At 44.7% G+C, this 14,307-nt stretch overlaps 1 protein-coding gene across 1 annotated transcript in view; it reads left to right on the top strand.

Annotated features, from left to right (window-relative positions):
* Positions 1 to 14,307, top strand: part of ZPBP (zona pellucida binding protein) — a 70,052-nt gene that overhangs the window by 20,309 nt on the left and 35,436 nt on the right. The gene's annotated exons all lie outside the window — the stretch shown is intronic.

The following is a 14,307-nucleotide window of genomic DNA, read 5'->3' as shown; positions in this document are numbered from 1 at the left end:
AAGTATTTTGTCCCAGCTAAGGATTTCAACTACTTGTATGCTCACTTGCCTGTAGGCTATCTGGTCATCTCTGCGGCCAATGAGAGAGACAGACGGGCAAACAAGTTCTAACCCCCAAAATAAGGAGGCCAAGAGCCTGGACCTTTTTGGAAGGAGAATTTATTCAACAGCCAGCCTTCAGTTCAGGATGGCAAACCACCACGTTCTTTTGGGGAGATATAACTTTTAACTTATGGGACTCCCTCCATATATTCAAGGAGTCTTTGCCACAGGACTTGGCCCAAGAATTCAGGGCCCTAGTTGAGGAGGGTACAGCTGTAGCAATATGCTCCCTCAGATGGCATGGGATGTGGCTGGCAGGGTGGTTGAATTGGCAGTGGTCATGAGGTGTGGTTCCTGGTTTCAAACTATGGGCCTGTCCCAGAAGATGCAGTTCTCCATCCAGGACCTCCCATCTCATGGGAATGGACTCTTTTCACAGCAAATGGATGTGAGGCTGTATGGACTAAAGGACACTCAGGCCACCCTCCACTCACTGGGTCTGCATACACCACAGTCGGTGAGGAAGCAGTTCTGGCTGCCCCCACTTCCAAGGCCTTGGCAGCCATCTGCAAGGAGAAGGGATAGAGACACAAGTTTTAGTCTTCACTGCCCTTCCTCCTCTCGCTCACCTGCACAACCCAACCTGGTGAAGCATCATGAGGGGACAGAAGCACTCATTTTGAGGGTGTGCTCATGAACAACACCCCAGTCAACTTCCCGGATTTGCCTCATGCTTTCCTCAACTACCTATGCCCCTACCATTCGGCCTGGTCACACATGACCTCGGACCTCTGGGCGCCAGAAATTATTTCTGGGCTACATCCTGCAATTCTCGATGCCACCCCTTTTGAGATCCTTCCTCAGGGACCCTTCTCACGAGCAGCTTCTCATTCAAGAGATTGAGAACCTCCTTCAGCTGGAGGCAGTGGAGGAGGTTCTTCAGGAGATGAGAAGAAAAGGGTTCTGCTCCCTGTTACTTCCTAATCCTGAAAGCAAAAGGGTGCCGGAGGCCCATCCTGGACCTGCAGTACTTCAACAGATCTCTCAAGAAGTTGACGTTTCACATGGTCTCAATGGCCTCCATCATCCCCTGCCTTGATCTGGGTGACTGGTACACTGCCCTCGACTTGAAGGACGCTTATTTCCATATGTCCATCTAGCAAGGGCACAGGTGGTTCCTCCGTTTTATAGTGGGCCGCCACCATTTCCAATTCATGTCACTGTCTTGTTGGCCCCAAGGGTGTTCACAAAATATATGGCACCAATGGCCGCTTAACTGAGGCATCCAGTTCTACCTGTATCCCGATGATTGGCTCATCAAGGGCAGGTCTTGGAAACTGGTACAAAGGAGTCTCGATCTGCTATGTTCCACCTGCCATGGCCTGGACCTGTTGATAAATGAAAAGAAATCAATCTTAAGGCTGGTACAACGGAGAGAGTTCATGAGGCGGTCCTCGACGTCACACAAGACAGAGCCTTCCTTCCGGAGGCCCGTTTTCAGGCAATGTTGGACCTGATGTCCCATGTGAAGGACCATCTACTCACCATGGCTTGCACCTGCCTGAGATTGTTAGGCCACATGGTAGCATGTTCATACATGGTCCGTCGTGCTCGGCTCCATCTCCGTCCAATGCAGGCGTGGTTGGCGTTGGTCTACATCCCCATCAGACACAGTCTAGACCGGGTAGTCATGGTGCCGGGTCATATACGGTTGTTCCTGAATTGGTGGTTGGACCCCAGAAAAGAGTTGGAGGGAGTTCCCTTTGCAGCCCCATTCCCATAGATGACTCTGGTTTCCAGTGCCTTGGACGTGGGCTAGGGAGCCTACCTGGGTGAGTTCAGCGCTCAAGGCCACTGGTCACGGGAAGATCAGTCCCTTCACATGGGTGTCAGGGAGCTCAAAGCACTTCGCTTGGTCTGCCAGGTTTTCCTGCCCCACCTGGAGAGCAAAGTGGTACAGGTCCTGATGGACAATACTGCTGCAATGTATTACATCAACAAGCAGGGCAGAGCCAGGTCATCGGCCATTTACCTTTGGGACTTCTGTGCGCAGCATGCTGTTCATTTGGTGACTGTGCACCTTGCTGGGGCCAGGAATGTGTTAGCAGATCTCCTCAGCAGGACCTTCTCTTCTCTTGCTCCAAAAGGAGGTGGTCAGTGTGATCTTCCAAAGGTGGGGAACTCCATGTTCTGATGAGACACGAACAAGTCCACCTTGGGAGTGCCATATGTTCTGCTTGATTTTTCGGGGGATTGTCAGGGGCTCCCTGTTGGACGATATTTTGTTCCTGTAGTCGGTGGCTCTGATGTATGCCTTCCCACGCACAGAGTCCTCATGGAGATCGAACAAGACAAGGCGAAGGCTACCCTGATAGCCCCGGCTTGGCCTTGCCAGCATTGGTTTGGGAACTGAGAGAGCGTAGGGTCGGCGACGTCTAATATACCGATGCATGAGTGTAGCACTCCAGAGGGTACCCTGCAGATACCGTTAAGGCAAAAATCTCCAATGACTGCACATGGGCACACACACACTTCAGAGTGGAATGGACATGAGCAACACATCTCGAACAACAACAGTTACAAAGGGTAGGTAACCGTTCTTTCCTTGGTGGTGGGCAGTGACCCTCTTCTAGCAGATACCAAAAAGTTCCACCAGTAATTATAGTTTTAAGTAGTTATCATTTTTCCTTCTCCCATGTAGAACTGTGACTTGATTTCATTTTTCTTGTACCAGAATTTCCCACATTTCTTGATAACCAGTTTTACGAGAGTCATTCCTCTTCTGCCACCTTGCTGTGTTAATTCTAGCTGCAGCTAGGAGATGAGAGATCAGTTATTTATGGTTTTTATAAAACTCAAGAGTTTTCAGGACCCTTTAATAAAAATACTAAGGGGTTACCTGACAGCTGACAGCTTACCTTCCTTATGGAGGCTCCAGTGGCGTTCCAAAATGTCTTAAATGTTGGGCATATCTATCATATGCACAGGCACATATTGTTTTCATAGATCCACTGGTTAAGCAGAACAACAAAAAACATCTAAGAAAAGTGTAAATGGTTCCAGTCATAGGAAGTAAGACTTAGAAACATCTGACATTATCTCAATGTCCTGAGGTACTTTAAAGAAACAAATTGAAATGAAAGAAAATCGTCAATAACCTACTTTTTGCTTCAGAGTAAGCTTCCTGTGTCTAATGACTCACATATGACTCACTCAGGCATTGATCCACTATAGCTCATGAAACAGGTAATTATAACATTTAAAAAAATCTAATTCCACTAAAATCCTCCTGATGAGCTACAAGAAGGCTTTTTCCTTATAATGTGTACATTAGAAAATAAAATAAAAATCAACAAGTATAGTTCAATGCAAAGGTTCTTGGTTTACACTCAAGTTTCTATACAGAAACACTGAGGAATAATGCTGACATTTTCAAAACAAGTGCAAGAAAATTGGATATCCAGTCTCATTAGATTTACGTAATTGCTGTAGAAGCTTTTACTAGGGAATTTCAGTCACCATTGAGTGCAATATTACATCATGCATTTCATTGTAGTAAAAAGATGGAGTTTTATAAGTAAGTTGAAATGGCAATATGCCAACTAAGTCCTAATGTATATCACTATGACCATTACTATAATGGGTCTGCAGGTTTAATCTGACCTTCCTTTTTCATTTTAAATTCTTCTAACAGCACCCTAAAATTTCCATAAAAATTTTACTAATTTCCTTAATTTTGAGGTTCAAGAAACAAACAAATAAAATCCCTATCAAATGTCACTAGATCTTCCAGTTTCCAGCACAATAGTCTGTCTCAGACCATGGAGTGCTAATCTTAAATCTTATTTTGGATTTGCAGTGCATCTTTTTTTTTTTTTTCTACAAACTGCAGTAGAAATTCTAAAAGAGTGTTATGTCCCTATTAGCCAAGATGCAAAGAGGCTAAAAAGAGTCAAGAGCAACATAAAGGAGCCAGGCTACTTAACAGCTCTTATGACATTTTGTCATTTTCAAATTAGAACTTTACTGCTTCTCTGTGTAACCCATCCTTTCTTGTTTTGATGTTGTCCAAATTGATTTCCATTCCTGGGTACAGGTGCTTTCAGTGCAAGATCTTCTGCAAAACAGTATCTGTTAGGCCACTTACCCACCAACTGTTTCCCCTTGCATAGGAGATTGGGAAGTGGGCACAACCACATATCTTTCTGACTACCTAGGGTACAAAGAGTTCAGAGCACATTCAGTATGTCTTAAATTGCAGCAAGGAAGGTTTAAGTTGGACATTAGGAAAAACTTCCTAACTGTCAGGGTAGTTAAGTACTGGAATAAATTGCACAAGGAGGGGTTGTGGAGTCTCCATCATTGTCTAACCTGCTCTTAAAAATCTCCAAACACGTGTCAGGGATAGTGTAGATAATACTTAATCCTGTCTTGAGTGCAGGGGACTGGTCTAGAAGACTCCCTCGAGGTCCCTTCCAGTCCTATGATTCTATGTTCACAGTGCTTCCCTTGTTGGTTTTCTTCTTTCTTTGCTTTTTTTCACGATAGTCTTAGTATATAATTCATCTAGCTTGTTCACCAGCTTCTTTTGTTAAAAACAGAAAATCCCCCCCCTTTTTTTTTTCTGCTGGTCATGCTGTTGTGGGTGTCTTCTGAGCACAGCTGACTTGGGCTGCTTCCCCTTTCAATATCAGTTCTTTTAGGTTGATTCCCCTCCACCTCTTTCTTGGATCCGTTAATCCCACACTTTGATTTTCCAGTCATGAAAGAAAACCAGTTTCAAGAGACTTGTGCTTCATGCAAAGCTGTGTTGTCTGTTACAAATTCCTATATTCAGAGTCTCTCTAGTGCCTAGAAGAGGGTCACAGCCCAGATGTAATTGATGTGCTTCATCTTCTCCAACTAAACTTGCAAGCATTGGGAGGTACCAGCTCAGACTCCTATTGTTGACTCAGTCTAGCACCACTGAGATTTCTCTGCTGTAAAGGACTGCTCACCAAAATGGCTTCATGATTGCATAACTGTCTTAACCTTGTCCTGGTCAACTGAATCCGATATGGAGCTTTCAAGACCAGATTTACTCTGAGAGTCACTGTGTCCTCTTTTTTTGATAATGATATTTAGGAATCCTGCAGTAGGCTCTGCTTCTCTTCCCCTCCCCCAGCTTCTGTTTTCAAGGGATCTGTCACAGATATACCAGACCCCTCTTCAAGCGGGAAAATACCCCCTCTTTTCTGCATCCTGACATAGATTCTGTGTTAGAGGAGGGGAAAGTGGGTATCGTCAAGGGACAGTTTCTCCACCCATCCCAAAGCCCTGCAGGAGAGCATCCTGGGTGGCCTGGGAATATCACTTATTGCTGTGGTTTGTGGAATTTCATGTTCAAGAGTAAAAGTTATAATTCCCCCTTTTTCTGGGTAAGGAGAGACAGAAAAAAGTCTTACCTGGCCACTCTTATTGTTCTCCTACTTTGGGTTTCCCAAAAAGATAGGCCTTGCTCCACACTTTCTATCTTAAAACTAAAATATGTACATCATTGCTTGCCTGCCTGCCTTTCTATTTATTTTAGCTGCTTCTGTCACTATGGTATGGAGGCATCAACTAACAACACTCCACATTATCACATCAAATACTACTTCTGAGGGCATTCTGTGCAACAACATTAAAAATTCTGCACCAAAAATTAATATTCTTTGCACAATATTCTTAAAATTCTACAGGTTTTATTTGTCAATAAATAACTGCAGAGGCTCTAGCATGGCAGTGAGGAGCACAGACAAGTGGCTACACAAAGGTGGGAGATCACCCTGCAGCACCCCCAGCCATCGGACACAGACACACAATGGTGAGGCTGCACACAACCCTGACACAGCACAAGGCCTGGGCCTGCCCCAGAAACACCCTGGAGCCCTGTCCCTCTGCACCAAGTGTGAGGCAGGCAGCCTCAGGCAGGCAGAATCCAAATGGGACGGTGGGGGGGTGGCCGCTGACCACAGGAGCGTGGCACAAACAAGCCGAGGAGGAGCGGCCTGTCCTCTGCAGCCAGAGCAGGGCTGCGCTACCAGCTCCCGCCTGAGGGGTTGGTGGTGGCTGCTGCCTGCGGGAGAGCGGCCGGACATGTTCCCCACTTAGCTGGCTCCCTGCGCCGCTGTACCTGGCGGCAGAACAACAGGCTGGTTACCGCCCCCCGGGGTGGTCAGGATACAGCCCGCCACTTCAAGTATGAGCTGGGGACCAAGCATTATGCCACCCCACATATTTTGCTGCCCTAGGCACCTGCTTGTTGAGCTGGTGCCTAGAGACGCCCCTGAGAGTGGGTGTGGCACTGCATGGCTCTCCTTGCTCCTCCCTGGGATGTAGAGAAGAAACAGTCTTTAAGCACTCCGAAGCACAAGTGCTGCAACTGCAGCTGATCCTTCATGGCACATGTAAAGTGGTAGAAGATCCCCTGCCCCCTCTCAACCCTTGTGCACAGACATAAAGGACAAACTGAATCTGGCCCCAAATGAATATGATATGATATAGATTACAATCTGCTAGATCGTCATCTGGAATACTATGATCAGTTTTGCTTTCTTTATGTTAAAAAAAAGTTCAGTGCAGACTGAAAAGTGTCAAAAATATAAGTAATATGGTAGGGTTTAACTATTGTGAGCAATTGAAAAGACTGATATTGTTTTGCCTGGAAAGGGATGTAACTGAAGTTTTCTACATACCCAGCATAGTTTTGATCGGCCTGTTTTATCCTTTTACACAAGGGTAGACTTACTGAAATTAAAATGTAGTTATTTGGAACCAGTAAAAGAGCCTTGCCCACAGCAAAAAGGATCTTGCCCATCTGTCCAGTAGAATTTAGTGCACCTGAACAAAATAGCTTTTGAACATACTTTTTTTTTCATAAGGATTTGATTTGCATTTCTAGCTAGTAGCTTCACCCATTTCAATCTTCTTTCAGTGGTGTAGGATTTTGACATTCAAAGGCACCAAAATAGGTTTGCCCACTGATGCCAATTTTGAAGGCTCTTCCAGATCTTCCCATGCAGCAAACCCCAGTCATTTGGAGACGTTATCTTTATGAATTAGTAACAGAGCCAGGTGTGCCTGCATTCAAATTCCCGTATATCAAGGCACCTTGATTCAGGCACTGGTCTGGCTGTCTTGCACTGTCTGGACACCACAGAGCAGCTGGGCTGAAGGCTGAGATGTGGCCCATAGTCCTTAAGCCTCTGCTTGTTTTCTACCAAGGTGCACCTGTCTGCTGTCTCAGCATATAACCTTCCAGTTGATACCACCTTTCCTCAGTGACCCACCACCATAAGATTCCTTAAAGGATAGGTGAAGGTATGCTCATAAATCTGTGAACCTATTCAGTCCAAAAAAGTTGGATGGACCGGTTAGGTTAGGTTAGTTGTCATGCTGTTGCTTGGCCAGTGTAGAGACTACTGAATGCGTAATATTCCTCTATGATATTCTGTCCTGAGCAAAACTGGCATGTTATGAGGTAGTGCCTGTGAGGGACAGGTGTCTGTTGACGTGGAATCTCAACCCGGCATCTCAAAGTTAAAGAGCTCACTCTCTAATTTTTTATAATTTTCTTTATTTCACTTGTCACTTAAAACAGCAGTTTTTAAAATCAGTCATGCCTGTTAAGATTGAGTGAATTGCAGGCTTTAATAGCTGATCTTCCACTGTATTCCACAAGGACAAAATTGTCTAATGTCCTCATGCCAAATGTCTATGGATAGTGATCAGGGCTGGTGCAACCATTAGGCAAACTATGCAGTTGCCTAGGGTGCCAAAAAGGGGTGCTCCCATTTTTTTTACAGCGTTCCTGGGCTGGGCTGCTGGCGGCATGCTGACATGTGTGGCTCAGACTCCCTCTCCTAGTGCAGCCACCGCTTCATGCAATTACTGTCATTGCCGGCGGGGCCGCCGGCGGCTGGGCAGTGCTCTGCTTAATGCCCATGAGCCACACGACGGTCTACAGCAGGTCTTCATGAGGAAACGGGAGGCTGCCTCCTGGCTCAGCCTCCACGCTCAGCCCCAGCAGGAGGCACGGAGAGTGCATTCACCCCTCTTCCCAGAGAACAAAAGAGCCTCAGGCGGTGGTCCAGTGGAGGAAGAAAGAGGACTGCGACGCCCGTGCGTTGGGCAAGGTATGCGCTTTCCCACACAGCTTGTCCTCGGGCTCTTGCTGGTCCATGCTCCTGCTCCCCTTGTGCATGGGTGGCTGGAGAGGATGGCAGCCCGCAGAGCTGAGCTGCCATGGTGCCCCCCTCTCCCTGCCCCAGCCTCTGTCATATCCGGTATCTGGGTTTTAAGCCCTGCTGCTATGTTATGCCTGCAACAGGCCTAAACCTGTGAGTGACCCCCATGCCTGAAATGCTTGGGGGAATCACGCAGAAGAAGCGTGATATTCATTTGAGTTCTCTCCTCATGGAGGCTGCGCTCCACCTGGCGCAGGACTGCAGTCTCGGCAGGACTCTTGGCCCAGTACCTCACCTCGGTTTGTAGACTTGTTGTGCACCGCTGTCATCGGGCTCAGTCTGGCACTGCTACCCCTCGCCAGTGCCCAAGAAGCAGTCAAAAAAGTTGGATGGACCGGTTAGGTTAGGTTAGTTGTCATGCTGTTGCTTGGCCAGTGTAGAGACTACTGAATGCGTAATATTCCTCTATGATATTCTGTCCTGAGCAAAACTGGCATGTTATGAGGTAGTGCCTGTGAGGGACAGGTGTCTGTTCATGTCATCTAGCCATCATGTCTTAGGTCTTCTCGGGGGGGCCTTTTCCATCCTGCTTTCATTGGATCAAAGTCAAAGATGATTCTCACAGGGAAGTTAGCAGGCATTTAGAGCAGATGAGCATACCACCACAGAGAGCACTTGGCAATCATTTGACAGAGTGTGACCTGTTTAGTTAGAAAATGGAACTTTTCATTCAAATTGAGTTTGTACCATTTGATGATTTTAATCATTTGGAGGCGCATGGCTGGTTGGACAGAATGGGTTCTGCAGCACTCCCAGTCAGATTTTGATATGAAAGAATGAAGGAAGGAAGTATACGTGACTAAAAAGAGTATATTTCTGATTACAATCAGCATTGCTTAATTTTAAGGGAAGGTCATCTTGATCTCTTAATCAATGTTTATGTCAAACAGTTGACGAAATTCAAATAGTGACTCATAGTAAGTGACATGTATTCTGTATCCCAGTGGTTCTCAAAGCCAGTCCACTGCTTGTTCAGGAAAAGCCCCTGGTGGGCCAGGACGGTTTGTTTACCGGCCGTGTCTGTAGGTTCGGCTGATTGCGGCTCCCACTGGCTGCGGTTCGCCACTCCAGGCCAATGGGGGCCGCGGGAAGCGCCGCGGGCCGACGGATATGCTGGAGCGGCCAACCGCTGCCAGTGGGAGCTGCGATTGGCCGAACCTGCGGATGTGGTAGATAAATAAACCAACCTGGCCTGCCAGGGGCGTTCCCTGAACAAGTGGCTGACCAGCTTTGAGAACCACTGCTCTATCCTTTACTTTTAATAGTGACCAAGAAAAAGAACTGATAGGAATAAAATTTCATTTTTTTTCGTTTTCAGTTGATGCAGCCTCATGGCAGATGGAAAAAAAATTGTCTGGGGCACAATTTCGTCAGTGGAAGGCTTATAAGCAAAAAGAAGAAAGAAAGCAAGAAGGTTTGTTTCTGAAATATCTCCATCCACTGGCCAGAGATGAAAGTAGTTCAATGCCAAAGAATCAAGCAGAGATGGAGGTGGAAATGACAGTTTCACAAGTTGAAGAAGAGTTTGAAGAACATAATTTGAATATTGAAGACGAATCAAATGAGACACATGATGATCAAAACTTGGAAGACCATGAAAGTGAAAATGTCACTCGTTTGAATTTGAGCTTTAGTGATCCTGCTACTTGGGCCAAATGTGATGATCAAGTCCGACAAATTCTGGTGGAACATGGGCTGGAACAAGTTCAGCAGTTTGATTTTCCCAAATATAGTAAGCAAAGAAAATTCTCAACAATTTATAACAAACGTAGGCTTGTTAATGGAGAAGAAATGCAGCATCAGTGGCTGCAGTATTCCACATCAAATGATTCTGTCTTTTGCTTCTGCTGCCAGTTGTTTGGCAGTAGTACTATTGGCACATCATCTCTTTCTGAAAAAGCTCAAGGGATTGGAACAGCATGTCTGCAATTCTTTCAGGGCACAAGAAAAGCAGTCAACATTTGACAAATGTTCAAACATGGAAGGAATTTGAACTGCGATTGAAATACAAGAGAACAGTTGATGAAGAACATCTGCACTTCATTAAGCAAGAAGAAAAGTATCGGCAGCAAATGTATAAATAAAAGTGATCTGGGTAATTATAGGCCTGTTAGCTTGACGTCTGTAGTATGTAACGTCTTGGAAAAAATTTTAAGAGAAAAAGTAGTTAAGGACATAGAGGTCAATGGTAATTGGGGTGAATTGCAACATGGATTTACTAAAGGTAGATCCTGCCAAACCAATCTGATCTCCTTCTTTGAGAAGGTGACAGATTACTTAGATAAAGGAAATGCGGTGGATATAATTTACCTCGATTTCAGTAAGGCGTTTGACACGGTTCCACATGGGGAACTGTTAGTTAAATTGGAAAAGATCGGGATGAATATGAAAGTTGTAAGGAGGATAAGGAACTGGTTAAAGGGGAGACTCCAGCGGGTCGTATTGAAGGGTGAACTGTCAGGCTGGAAGGAGGTTACTAGTGGAGTCCCTCAAGGATTGGTTTTGGGACCGATCTTGTTTAACCTTTTTATTACTGACCTTGGCACAAAGAGCGGGAATGTGCTAATAAAGTTTGCGGATGACACAAAGCTGGGGGGTATTGCTAACACGGAGAAGGACAGGGATACTATTCAGGAAGATCTGGACCACCTTGTAAACTGGAGTAATAGTAATAGGATGAAATACAATAGTGAAAAGTGCAAGGTCATGCACTTAGGGATTAATAATAAGAATTTTAGATAAACGTTGGGGACTCATCAGTTGGAAGCGACAGAGGAGGAGAAGGACCTTGGGGTATTGGTTGATAGCAGGATAACTATGAGCCGCCAATGCGATACAGCTGTTAAAAAAGCAAATGCGATTTTAGGATGCATCAGGCGAGGTATTTCCAGCAAGGATAAGGAGGTGTTAGTACCGTTATATAAGCCGCTGGTGAGACCCATCTGGAATATTGTGTGCAGTTCTGGTGTCCCATGTTCAAGAAGAATGAATTCAAACTGGAACAGGTCCAGAGACGGGCTACTAGGCTGATCCGAGGAATGGAAAACCTGCCTTATGAAAGGAGACTCAAAGAGCATGGCTTGTTTAGCCTGGCCAAAAGAAGGCTGCGGGGGGATATGCTTGCTCTATATAAATATATCAGGGGGGTTAACGTTAGGGAGGGAGAGGAATTATTTAAGTTTAGTACTAATGTAGGCACGAGGACGAATGGGTACAAACTGGATATAAGGAAGTTTAGACTTGAAATTAGACGAAGGTTTCTAACCATTAGGGGAGTGAAGTTCTGGAACAGCCTTCCGAGGGAAATAGTGGGGGCAAAAGACTTTTCTGGCTTTAAGACTAAGCTTGATAAGTATATGGAGGGGATGTTATGATAGGATAGTTTAATTTGGGCAATTGATCTTGGATTATCACCAGATAAGTCTGCTCAATGGTCTGCGGGGAGATGTTGGATGAGATGGGAACTGAGTTACTGCAGAGAATTCCTTCTTGAGTGCTAGCTGGTGAGTCTTGCCCATATGCTCAGGGTTTAGCTGATCACCATATTTGGGGTCGGGAAGGAATTTTCCTCCAGGGTGGATTGGCAGGGGCCCTGGAGGTTTTTCGCCTTCCCCTGCAGTGTGGGGCATGGGTCGCTTGCTGGTGGATTCTCTGCAGCTTGAGGTCTTCAAACCAATTTTGAGGATTTCAATAACTCAGTCCTGGGTTAGGGGTTGTTATAAAAGTGGATGGGTAGGGTTCTGTGGCCTGCCTTGTGCAGGAGGTCAGACTAGATGATCATCTTGGTCCCTTCTGACCTATGAGTCTATGAGTTCTTGGTGTGCAAAACCTGGCCTTTTGGGGAACACATGAAAAACTGCACATTTCTGGTAATAGGATCTTCTTAAAATTTGTTGAATATCTAGCTTTGTTTGACCCGCTTATGAATGAGCATCTTCACAGGATTAAGGACAAGGAGATGCATGTACATTACCTAGGGAAAGACACATACAGAATGTGCTTATTCAGCTTCTATCCAATGCCATCAAAAAAAAAATCCTGGTATCTGCTCGTGCTGCAAAATACTTTTCGATCATTCTAGATTGTAGATTGCAAGCTATGTTGAACAAATGGGCCATGGTCATTTGGTTAATGGATAGGCCTACTTCAGAGAGTGAAACTGAATCAGTATGCTTAAAGGAATATTTCTTGGGATTTGTGCTGCTTATGGAGACAGCTGGAGCTGGTATGATAGAAACTATTCTTCACCAGTTAGAAGAGATGTCGCTGCCTATAGAAAACTTGTGTGGTCAAGGCTACGACAATGGGAGCAATATGAAAGGGAAAGAAAATGGTGTCCAGCAAAGAGCCTTTTTTGTTCCTTGCAGTGCACATTCATTTAATTTGGTTGTTAATGATGCTGCAAAGTGTTACTTGGAGGCAGCCGCCTTCTTTGGTTTAGTTCAACGTGTCTGTTTGTATTTCTCAACCTCTGCACGTCGCTGGGAAGTTCTATCATGCCACGTAACTAATTTCACAGTTAAACCATTGAGCGAAACAAGATGAGAAAGTTGAATTGATGCCTTGAAACCTCTTCGCTATCAGCTTGGTGACATCTGTGATGCTCTGATAGACAGACATCTATGAAGACACTACTCTAACAAGTTCATCTGGCAGCGTCACGAGTTGATGCAAAGGATCTTACAAAAGCTATGTCTAGTTTCAAGTTTCTTGTTTCTCTTGTTTTGTGGTATGACATATTGTTTGAGATCAACAAGACTAGCAAACAACTTCAGGTGAAAAAATTCAACATGTGACACCATTAATCAACTTGGAGAAACCAAGACATTTCTTGTGGGCCACAGAAGTGACGCAGGCTTTGAGAAAACATTGGTAGATGCAGGTGAACTTGCGGAGGAGTTGGATGTACTGGCACTTTTTGAACCAGATCCAATCCGTATTAGAAAAAAGAGGAAGCAGCTCACATATGAAGCAGATGACGAACCTATTTATAATCCAAAAGAAAAATTCAAAGTGAACTTTTACTTTGCAGTCATTGACAACAACAATAAATTTGGTTGAAGAAAGATTCACATTGATGCAGCAAATTAGTGTAGTATTTGGCTTCATATATGACGTTTACAGTTTTGTAAAACACAACACCAAAGCAAATTATGGAACATTGCTTGAATCTGGAGCAAGCTTTGCAACATGGTGAATCCAAAGATATTGATGCCTTTGACTTGTGCAGTGAATTGCAAGCTATTGCAAGACGAGTCCAAAAGAGTGCATCATCGCAAGATGTATTGAACTTCATATGGGAAAATAAGCTGACAGATAGTGTCCCTAACACAGTTTACTGCTCTTTGCATCCTCTTGACTCTAGTTTCTGTGGCCAGTGGTGAGCGAAGCTTCTTGAAGCTCAGGTTGATAAAAACATACATGCGAACATCAATGTTGCAACAAAGACTTGTTGGGCTATCTACCTTGTCAGTAGAACATGACATTGCTCACAGCATTGACTTGGAGGAACTTGTTTCTAAATTTGCTAAACTTAAAGCGTGGAAAAAATAAATTCTAAATTATAACATGTTACTCTGTGACAGTATATTGTGTATAATGTATGTGATTTATTTTAAGGGGGAAGGGGGCGGGGGTGCAAGGTGGAAGTTTCGCCTAGGGCGCAAAATATCCTTGCATCGGCCCTGAAGTTCACCTGATTCAGGCCATTCATTTCTCAATATTTTCCCCAAAACCTCACTCACACTAGAAAATTCTAGGCTCCATAACATAGATGTTTCATCTTGACTGGACTAAGATATTTGGGAAGTCCACTAAATGTTTTATGCCCTTGGTAATGCAGACAGAAATGCAGACACTGTACTAGTTTGTTTATTTATTTATTCCCATGCAGTTTTTATCAAAGTGAATCAGAGTCTGCCTTGATACCTGTTGTTATTTAGTCTGGCTGTCAGTATCTGAATATCTTAAGAGCTCAATCTACTGCTTCAAACCTTCT

Source organism: Gopherus flavomarginatus, chromosome 2, assembly GCF_025201925.1.
Source record: "Gopherus flavomarginatus isolate rGopFla2 chromosome 2, rGopFla2.mat.asm, whole genome shotgun sequence".
Lineage (NCBI taxonomy): Eukaryota > Metazoa > Chordata > Testudines > Testudinidae > Gopherus > Gopherus flavomarginatus.
The sequence above is the reverse complement of the archived record's forward strand: the minus strand, read 5'-3'. Positions and strand labels throughout refer to the sequence as shown.